Genomic DNA, 11,393 nt, shown 5'->3' with positions numbered 1-11,393 from the left:
TGAGTGGCAGCACCAGCCTATGGCGCTTAGCCAACCCCGAGGCTCCAGGCGGGCGCTGATGGTCTAGACCCTCTTATTTCTCCACTTTCTGGCCAGAAAACTTTCCCACAGGCTGAGAAGAAAGACAAAAGCACTATGAAAACCAACCCACATGCAATGGACTTCCTCATGCATTTGCACATTTGCAGGACAGTATGTTCTTGGGTCTGTCAATAAACACATCGAAGTTGAGAAGTCTAGCTGCAACTCACTCTAAGGCCCTCTCATTCCAGTTGAGGAAGTGAGAGTGGCAAGCTGCAATCAGGCACAGGGAACTACCCACAGCTTTTAATACTCACTAATATAGAACTTCTTATAAGGCTCTGACAGCATCATACCCTGATCCAACACAAACCCTAACACCTTGCCTACTTGGGCACATGCCCTCCTCTGTGCTCCTACTCCCATCCTTATCCTCATGCTTCCTTGAAGTCTGACCATTATTTCTAGAAAGCATATATATGAGCAAACCTTTGAACGAACATAGGTCCTAGATCTGACTTTCAGTGGTACATGTAGGAACAATCTTCCTTCACAACTCTTAAGAGTTGAGCAGTCCAATGACAGTAGCATGAGATAGTGAGCAAAAAGGAGCAGTGTGACATTAGGCTTATAGCTAGACAATCTGACACATCCCTTCCCTGAACTAGCTTACACACACACACACACACACACACACACACAGACACATCCCTTCCCTGAACTAGCTTACACACACACACACACATACACACACACACACACACACACACACACACACACTTCCCCTGCCTTTCAGGTCAGGCCTTCTATCAAGAATAGAATAAGTTAATAATATATGAGAGGTTCCATGAAAGAGATTTCTGGAATTTCTGGTTCACACTGGGCTTCCCAAGGTCACATCCACAGGAATGGTAGATGATGATTAATATCTGACTTCCACTAAAGTAACTCAGGAAGGAGTTAATTCTTGGCTCTTACTACAAGATATTTAAGTCTTATTAAAGTAAGATACTTCCAGAGAATGTCAGGAGTTTTACTTTCCTATAAACAGGTAGGTGTTGAAGGAGAAAGCATCAGCCTCCATCCAGAGTCCTTTCTCTGTCTCATCAGATCCCCACCCTTTAGCCTGGTTTGATTAAACCCTAATGTGTATCCTCCCCATCTTAGCTCAGCTTCCTGGAAGTGCAAGTGCAGGGCTGGTTATGTCCCCTGATTCTCCATTGAGAGCCCCATGTGGGAGGGTGGAAGGGTTGCTGACACCTTCCAGCAGCCAGAAAAAGGTGTCTTCTTAGGTTTCCTGGGTTCACTCCAGGTGGAGGTCAGTTCTTGGCAAGGGCAGATCCTTCTAGCTAATAGGCTAGAGGCAGCAATGTATGAGAAAGAGATCTAGCCTGCCCAAAATAGAAACCCAAGCTACCTCCAAATCTGACCAAGCTCCCAATGTAGCTGAATGGGGCCCATGCCATGAGACACAGAAAGGCAGCAGGAATGAAGTCAAGATGAAAGGAGAAAAGAAATAGCTTGTAGGGAAGTGAGAATTTTTTTTTAATACCATTCATATGCAACTCTGTGTGCTTGGCCCATAAAAACAAAGGGCACTGCAAACTTCACAGTAAAGAGCCTTTAAATAGGAGACCATTAACCTTCCAGGGGCAAATGCATCCAACTTGATGCTGCCAATTAGTGTGTCGCTGGGTGTTTATTCCACTGAGACAAAGAGCAATGATTGCTTGTCACCTTACAGCTGAAATCGCAAGTGAGTGATGAGCTTTAACCCACAGAGCCCTGGGAAAGCAAAAGTATGCCTGACAAAGACATTACAAGCAATTATTCTCTGTGTGACCCGAACCATCTCCTGACCCCAAAGAGAACACCTTGGACCAGGTGGGTATTACCTTAGAGCCCAGCTGGACCTTTCTCCCTTTGCATATGGGTTAATCTACCCTTTTGTGTTCTCAGAGGCAAAAAGATAAGAACCATAGTTTGTTCCACAGCCTGTGACCCAGCACCTCCGTGTCTATGTGGCAATTATCCCATCCTCAGGCAAAGGATTCAAAGGCTATGTCCATTGGGCTGAGCAGAGAGATGCAGCATACATCCCTGCCTCTAAAACACAATGAAAATCAGTAAGACAGGAGCACAGAAAGAATGGAGACTCGGGGAAGTGAAAAAGGAAAGGGCTGGGATTCCTGAGCCAAGGAGCTTTCCTTTCTCTCTCCAGAGCCTCCAGGGAGGAATAAATATAATCATCAAGCTAGCATGACAGCATGCAAAACAAAAGAGGGACCTTCTAGGTGACCATCTCTGCCGGGACTCGAACCCGGAACCTCTGGATTAGAAGTCCAGCGCGCTCGTCCATTGCGCCACAGAGACCTCACCACACACACAGCATCAGCACCAGAACTGAAAAAGCACATACCTTCTGCATCACCGAGCCATCTCAGCATCCTGCTCTCTGAGCGGTGGGGGGACAGGGACAGCTGGAAAATCTGGAGTGGAGATCCACCAGTGAGCTCTGTCAAAGCTTTTCTCCATACAGTGAGGTTCCTAGGATTCTCAGAGGATTGGAGGAATGTGACAGTAGTCATTTTCCTAGTCCCAGAATCCCCGAGATAGAGTACAAGAGAGCTAGAGCCTGGAAGCTACTTCCCTCTCCATCCCTAAGGGAGAACAGGAAAAGTCTCTGTATTCACATGCTAATGAAGCACGGTACCTCCAGTCTCGCCTCGGAGCTTAGCGAGCCAGCCAGAAGGCAGGAGCCATCTCTACCTCCACCCCCATTCCCACGCTGTGGTTTCATCCCAGTCCAGCTATTCTCACACAGGGGCTGGGCAAAGCTGGGGGATTCAGAGGGGGGGAAAACTCCCTGGATCTCAGAGACAAAGACACTGCTTCTGTGAAGAAACACTGAACAGCGGCAGAGATGAGCTAGAATGCTAGGCTGCCGGAGACCCGACCCGTCCTGAGCTTTAAACTGCATCGGCCAAGCCCAGAGAAGCACCGGGAGGAGGAGTCTGATGTGAGCTGCTTTCAGTATCTTCAATAGAATTAAGGATGGAAGACAAGATGGAACAGTGTACTGTGTGTGTGTGTGTGTGTGTGTGTGTGTGTGTGTAGGTGGCAGCTCTCTGATGAAATACAGGTGGGCTTCACACAGCCCTCCCTCCCTTCCCCCAGCCCAAGTACCTGCCAGTCTTTTCTCACAGGCCTTCCTAATCTAAAACAGGAGGATTTCTCAGCTATCTGGGCTTGCTAGTGGTGAGCAATTAAGCTAAACTGACCACCCCTCTACAACTACATGCAAAAGACTCTGCTTAGATGCATAAGAACATTTCCTATTTTTGAAAGTCACAATTCCATAATCATTGTTGTTTAGAATTTCCCTTCTGCCAATTCTGAATGCTTAATCCAAGTACTTCTCACCTCACCTTCAGCTCTTCGTGGCCTATGGGTTCCCAGACTTAGACTACCGGCCTCCATGACAATAGGTTCCCTTAAAAGTCTTGACCCAGTGTTCACAGCCCCACTCCCATTGAAAAGGTTACAATACAAGCAGGGAGCTGACTCAGACTCTCCCTCCTCCTTCCCAGTATGTTTCCATAGCCCATAGCTCCGGACTGGGGCTGCAGATCCCAACCACAGCCTGAGATAGTTCCAGCCTGGGAGACGAGGTGACAGACAGACAGGCATGGAAACAAATGACTCCATACAGGAGGACATGCTCAGATTGGAAGAACTTTAAGGACCCTTCTAACTCTAGGACTGTACTTGGGTGTCTCACTTCCTACTCATTTCTAGGGCACAAGAAGGAGACCTGAGAGAGGACACAGGGTGGCAATTCAGCTGGGGAAAGGATGGAAACAGGAAGACCTATTCAACCACCTGGGGAAAAGCAGCTACTGCCACTCCAGTGAAATTTACCTGTCACACAGGACGAGAGACATGAGTTCAGAAAAGTGACATCCATTGTAATATGGAGGGCAGATCTGGCCAGAGAAAGAGGGCAGAAGCTGACTCCATCTCCACTCTCTCTCCAGCCCCCCTGCTCAGAGGCCTGGAAAGATTCCCTCTTCCTGTAAACAATAGTGCCCCAAGCCCCCTGAATCAGCATGCCAATTCTTGATGGGCATGCCTGGATTCCTAAGGGAAGGGAAGCCCCAGGAAAGCCCCATCCCCAGGTAATGGGAGTTCCTGAATCTCAAGAGACAGGGGCGGGCATATGGCCTATAGGTTACTGAACGTGTCTGTCAAGTGCTTGGAACTGTCAGGCCCCTGGCATGACCCTATTTAGGGGCAGGCCAGCTCAGGAGCCATTACGCCATGCCTCATGTTCGAGTCTTGTGCCTGCTGTCCCCATGGCGTCCCAATTCAGCTCTCCATTGGAGCTGAATTGGTTTGTTGGAATCCTCTGGAAGTAAGTCTCTGTGACACTGTCCTGTTCTGTGTTGTATGATTTTCTGAAACTTGGGACCAGTCCATCTGGAACTTCCCCACTAAATTCATCTTTTTACTTGAGACTGTCTCTGAGTGGTGGACTCTTGGAGGGATGGGGGATTCACCAACCCCCCCCCCGCCTTCGGACGCCACTACATCTATCACGTATATCATAAACCTAAAGTCCAGAGGCACAGAGCAGTTCATTCTTAGCATAGGTACCTGAACAACTTCAAGAACCTGACCTACAAGAAGCAGATTTCTTGCACATATGAAAATAGAACAATAAAACCCATTGCAATTGTTCTGGGAAGATTGTAGGGAGTAAGGGAGAGTGGTAGAAGAGGGTGAGGTTGATTGGAATATGTTGTATACATGTACAAGAATGCCATGTGATCTTCCCTCACTCACATATAACTAAAAAACAAAAACAATGTATCTGACCCACAAATGCCAGGCTGACTTCCAGCTAGAGACTACATTAGTTTCAGTAACTCCCAACACAATTCTGGTTAAGGTACAGGCCAAGAGGCCATGTGTCTATAAAGGAAAACAACTCCACAGGGCAGCAAGGAGCCACTAGGGCAAGGCCAGGACTTGGGGATATCTCCTCTGAGCATGGCATTCCCTTTGACACCACCACTGCCACCACATATACCCCACAATCTCTGATCTTCACAAAGATAGGATCCCACAGCCTAGAAATCTATCAGTCTCCTACTTCTGCAGACCTGGAAGGTGGAGTCTTGGCTCTCCATCTCCCTGCAGGAGCTGTGTTTAATGACTGCAATGTGTTCACTGGGTGCTGGGGTCACAATGACTCAGGGTAAATAATGGCATGGTCCCGCCCTCAAAGATCCTGTGGGTAAATTCCAAAGGAGGAATTCTCTGAACTATGCATAAGGGAGAAGAAGGACACTCAATTTATTGTCCAACAAATACGGTGTCAAGTTGCCAAGTCCACACAAAGACCATAACTCTGGAAGCACAAAGAAAGATCAAGCTTCCGTAGCAAGCTGTGCAGCTTATGTGCTCTGAGACACTGAGAAAATTTGCTTCTCTAGTCTTCCATTTCCTCATTACTCATGCAAGGCAATAATATCCTATTGGTAAAGATAAACTGAGATTTCATGACGAAAAGCACTTGTGCCCCTTCCTTTGTCTATTCTATAAGCTGTAATTCTCAACTCCATTGTTTGAGTGACTGTTCCCTTGGAAGAGCCTTCCTTTAACCTCTTCCTCAGTACCCCACCCAAATCTCTCTCTTCTAGCAAATCATTCTCGCTGTCAATAAGTCCTTTTAGGATTCCTGATCATCTATCTATATTAGCAAAAATATTCTGGGCTGTCTGTCTAACATCTCTTGTTTTCTTTTATCACTCATAAATCAGATCCACTTCTTGAGAGTATAAATAATGTCTCTTAAACCAGGCTTCAACTTAAAACTAAGGAGAGAAACAATCAAATAAAGCTTTAACTGGATAATAAGGTTAAGCCACTCAAAATGATTGAAGACTACTTCTATTCCTTCCTTTAAACTAGGTACATGATATTGGAGTTTATGGAAACCCTTAAGAAGATCAGTATATTCTCTTTTCCAAAAAAAAAAAAAAAGTGTGCTGATTCAATTCCCCAAAGATCTATGACTCAAACATTACTCATGCCTCTAATTGGATAGCACTCTGTGACCCTACAGACAAGCTGGTGATGCTCATACATTATTTCATTCATAAAGTGTTGCTGGGATACGTATGATAAATGCCAAAAAGAAATCATTTTCCTTTTGGTTCAGGAACCAACACAATTAAGTTGCACAGCCTGTGGTGGTCTCACAGCTTTCCTAAAGGCACCTCTATCAACTACTCCATGTATATTAAATGCTAATGGATGTTACTTGAGTAAAACAGTGCATTAGGCATTTGCAGAGCTCAGCTCTTGGACTCTGTATGTCATCTCCAGTCCCTCTAATGCCTTAAGCTGATGTGACTATTAGGGCATACACAATATCTAGCAAGTAGTTTCTGTGTCACCGCCAGTGCCTTCATACTCTCGCCCCTAGGAGGGAGCCCACATCATTGTTCCTGTGATCCTGAGAAGGCGGAGAAAAGTTTTTTGTTTTTGTTTTGTTTTGCAGCATCAGTCTTTACACCCTGCAGAATGCACAGTTGTTCAGCTCATACTTGCTACTCTTTACAGAGGGTAAAATGGACACCCTAACAACATAGAGACCCTTCCATCCTTTACCAGACACTTGGTCCTTGTGAAATCCTGTCCCATGCTCACTCATCTGTTCCTCTCAAGCACTTTAACCCATCGCCAGGAATTTTTTACATTCCCAAAGCCTCCTAATTCCCTCCTTTCCCCTTGAGCTTGACTGACAATCCATCCCTTCCCTCTATCCTTTCCTATCCTCCACAGAAGAGATGAGAAAATACAGGGAATGATTAAACCTGATCATCAAACCAAAGGAGGATAAATAAAGGGACATTTTGCCTTCAATAAATTCAACTTTCAAAACCCACTCTAAGGTCTAGCCCAATCCAACTGAGTTATACAGGCCTTCCACCCTGCCCCAAAGTAGCCCCAGAACCCACTTATCTTAATACAGGAAAGCTCATTCCCCTAAAAGAGTCTGAGGGGTGAAGAATCTAGAGAGAGAATCTCCTTGGTTTAGTAGCTTTCTCCTACCTCTGCCAGTCTTCTCCAGGAAACAGTCAAGCAAATCAATCATAGAGAAAATGTCTCCAAAGTTACGAAGTTTCTTTTTGATTCAGAAGGAGAAGGAAGCTAGCAGTGTTCAATAAATGGGGTGGTGGCTGTAATGTTCCACCAAATCCTTCTAAGAATTTGGGAGGAAACATTCTCAGGTCTCACTCAGAGCCTCCAACAAATGAGTGAACTGCTAGTGCACAGTCTCTGGTTCAACCCCTCTATCATCTTCAGGTAGGATGAAGGCACTCTGTACCTGTGTCTAACCTCACTCCTCCATCTTCATGTGTTCAGATCCTCAGTTCTTATAGTTTCTTTCAGTTCCCATCAATGTTTCCTTCTTCCTTGGAATTCATAGCCCTTAGTCACTTCTTGTTTTAATCATTCTCTCTGTCTCTCTCTGTGGCTCTCTCTGTCTCTCTGTCTCTCTGTCTCTGTCTCTCTCTCTGTCTCTGTCTCTCTCTCTTTCTCTCTCTCTCCCTGCCAGTTGTGGGGCTTGAACTCAGAGCCTGGGCACTGTCTCTGAGCTCTTTTTGCCCAAGGATAGCACTCCATTGCTTTGAGCTACAGTGCCACTTCCAGTTTTCTAGTGGTTAATTGAAGATAGGAGTCTGGTGGACTTTCCTGCAATCCTCAGGTCTCAGCCCCCTAAGTAGCTGGGATTATAGGTGTGAGCCACCAGCACCTGGCTCTCTTAATTCGGATTCTTCTCACCTTTCCCCACATTCTGCTTTTGGCATTCCCTAATTATTTCATTGTCTAGTCACTGTCTATAGGGTTGTCTATTTGTTTTCTTAGTCCCATCCCCCTCTGTCCTCATGGGCCCAACTCTACACACTCTTCCAAACTCACTGTTTGTGGTCTACCCCAGGCTCAGCCCATTGTCCTTTTTTTAAATTCCTCTGTCTCCCTACATTAGCTATCATCCTGAAGGTTCTACTGAGCTTCCAGGCCTCCAGTCCCTTTCTCCATACTCTCTGCTTCTTAGGCCCTTCATCATCAGGCCCTTTTTCTTCCTCTGAACTCCATCCTCAATATTTTATTCTACCACCATCCTGTCACTTTGAGTCTCCTCCTCTCCTTATACCCTCCGTTTGTAGTCCTGGTTCTTTGGAGCCTGCTTCTACCCAGTCTGTACAGTACCACATTTCTGAGGGGCTGGCTGGCTTTTCCTTTCTTCATGTTCACCTCCTGATGCTCTGGACTCTGTCTGGCTCTGTAACACACTTATGTCTGTTTTGCTTCTTGATTAGGTGACTCTCTGTGCCTGCCACAGGCTTTAAAACTGGGAGGCCCTGAACACAGCCTTGCTAATCCCCCTGGCATTGAGTTACCACAGGGATAGACTAGCAACCAGGCTCCTTAAGCTTCACCATCACTATGGATCTGGCTCCTTAAAGGGCCAGAGAATGTCAGCCAGAGGTTAGCCTTTCCTTAAAGAGTCAGTAATCTACAGTCCTAGACCAAGAGAATCAAGTTCATTGGTGGTGCCCAATAGTAAGAATAAACTGGGGTTTCCATCCTTGCCTACTCCTGTCCCAAGTTACATTCTTCCTAGAAGCAGCCTTGAGAACAGAGAGGAGTAGACTCACTGTGATAAGAGAAGAAAAGTGTTGCTTTTTTATTTTCCTATCTGCTTAATTACAAAGGAAAAGTACATTGAGATAGCTGTTTCAATACCTGAGACTAAAGTTGCCCTAACACAGGAAGGTTATGGCTGACAAATCACAGCAGGGTTTATACCTGGTTTATCCTTACATGATAGTTAGTTACTACCTACACAGGGACAGCCCTTAAAACAATGTTCCTAAAGAGCATTCAGTCTCAGGACTAAAGACAGAGACAGGAAGAGGTGAATCCTGCCTGTAGTAAGCCAGTTCTCCCTCAGCTCCTCTTTTAAAAAGAGAGAGGTGAATTTTCAAGGTCCTTTTTCCATGTTGCCTGTCTATGGTCCTAAGGCACAGTATTAATAGTAGTAATAGCCATGATAAAGAGCATTCTGAATTCTTTAATGTAATTGTATTTCCAGAATTATCCTAGATAGTGAGATGAGTAGTATCATGGTCCTCCCTCTACAGAAAAAATATTCTGGTTAAGGGTTTAGTAAGTAGTTTACCAAAAGGTGCTCTGCTCCTGAGTGGTTGGGCTGGGGCCAGCCACAGGGGGTACCTGCTGAGAGGTTTCCATTACCTCCATTATAACTTCTGCCAAGGAAGCACGGTTCTCAAAGGTTTCTCACTAAATTCTGTGCTCTTAGTTTTGCACCTGGAGAGTGGCACCCTGCAGATAAGACAGGGGGAGCCAGGCAGGCCTGGGAAAAGCCACACAGTGGAGTGAAACGTTTTGGTGCTTAGAACAAGTGGTAGCAGGTAAGTGATCTCTGTATGGCCTCTTCTTCAATAGTCTATTCTCGTCCCAATTCCCTTAAGCTAAAATGGAAGAAACTGATGTCCAGACCAAAGAAGCAACTTGCTAACAATCAGTCAGCTAGCCATTTGTAAACCCATCCTCAGCCCCAGCTTCTCCTCATTTAGTGCTCTTTTTATTTGAACACAGGGTCACTGAATTACTCCTCAATCCCCAAGATACTCAAAACAAAGAATAGGGAGAAGGGGGGGGAAGGATGAGTGAAATACTTTATGTTCATCTTAACTGATGAACCAGAAAATTAAAAGGATTGAATACCTCTCTCTTCCTGGAAGCACAGAAAGCTCAAAATGGAGGGGAAAAAAGAGTTTAAAATAATTAAGTCTCTTTTAACCTTGTGCATCAGCTTAATTTTTAACGTACATTATTACTTTTATAAATGTTAGACAAACTAGTTTGCAGATTAAATTGAAAATGCTAAGTGGCTGGATGTTTGCTCTTTTTTTCTCACAGTTCTCTAGTCTATAATTTTTGTCAATGCTTTCCATCTGTAATTACACAGATTAGTAAACTCAGGCCCACAGAAATTAAATTACTTATCCAATATTACAAAAACACAGTAAATGTTACAGCCTAGTTGGAAAACTATGAACTTTTAAGTTAGGATGAGCAGGGTTGGAGTCCCAGGTCCTGCAGGATGCTGTTGGGCACCTAATTTACCCTCACTGACACTCAGATTGCTCACTTGATTTTCCAGATCCACACAGCACTAATCTACGGTAGAACGAAGGTCATTCGAAGGAACAAATGTGGTAAAGGATAGACAAATCTTTACCCAATTAGTATCTGACAGTCTGGGTTTTACCCTCAGGATTCTTCTTACCCTCACTTGCTCTTCTGTTGACTTCAGCTTTAGCTACTGCTAGAGTGTCCTCACTCCAGTTACTAATGCTTTCCTAATAGGTCAATCCAACAGTCCTCTTTCAGCTACCTATAGCATGACCCACTTGTGACCACAGCTTCATTCTTAAAAATGCTCACTGCTCTGGTTTCTGTAACACCTGCTTGCTTTTGTCTTCCTGAATTTCTATTTCTCAGCTGCTTCTCTTTTTTGGTCTTTTTCAGTAGCTCTTCCAACTTCCTGCTTAACTATTGGTTTTCCGAAGAGCTGTGCTGGAAGTCATAGTGTTAGCAGATTGTTAACTGTATTCATTGAAGAGAAAAGGACAGGACAAAAGGAGCATAACAGAGGGGCTCACCTTCTGATAACACCATGTGCTTTTCTTCCCCTGAGATTTCTGTTTCTGGTAGACATAGATGTGTGTGTGTGTGTGTGTGTGTGTGTGTGTGTGTGTGTGTATGTGTGTGTGTGAGCATGGGTGTTATTCTGCATTCACTCACTAGAACAAAATATCTGAGGTAATTCATTTATAAGGAAAAAATGATGTGTTTTTGGCTCCTAGTTTTAGAGCTTCTAAACCAAGATCAGACAGACCTGTTGCTTTAGACCTTTGGTGGGCAGCAATGGTAGGGAGCAAAACTGCTTATCATCATGAGCCTAGAAGCAAAAGTGGAAGGAGATAGTCGGGGATCCCACCATCTTCTTCAAGGACACACAACCTGACAACTTCGTCAGTCAGTCCCTTCCTCTGGAAGCTCTTATCATCTCATACCTGGGAACAGAGCCTGTAGCTCGTGTTCCACTGGATGACATTCAGTGCCCAAGCAGCAAGTATGTCCCAGGAAATACTGAAAAAGCACAAATTTTGTGATGTGACTTGTGGCCAGAAACACTGCCCTAGAGTGTGCCTAAGGTCTCCTCTTATGTTCTCCTGCATAATCTTAAATGGCTCATTATACAA

General features: G+C 45.0%; 1 non-coding gene across 1 annotated transcript; it reads right to left on the bottom strand.

Annotated features, from left to right (window-relative positions):
• Positions 1-2,320: 2,320 nt before the first annotated feature.
• On the bottom strand, positions 2,321-2,394 carry Trnar-ucu. Its single transcript has one exon. It is a non-coding gene; the product is annotated as a tRNA-Arg (tRNA).
• Positions 2,395-11,393: the final 8,999 nt, after the last annotated feature.

Source organism: Perognathus longimembris, chromosome 11 (assembly GCF_023159225.1).
Source record: "Perognathus longimembris pacificus isolate PPM17 chromosome 11, ASM2315922v1, whole genome shotgun sequence".
Lineage (NCBI taxonomy): Eukaryota > Metazoa > Chordata > Mammalia > Rodentia > Heteromyidae > Perognathus > Perognathus longimembris.
This window is presented reverse-complemented; position numbering and strand designations above follow the sequence as displayed.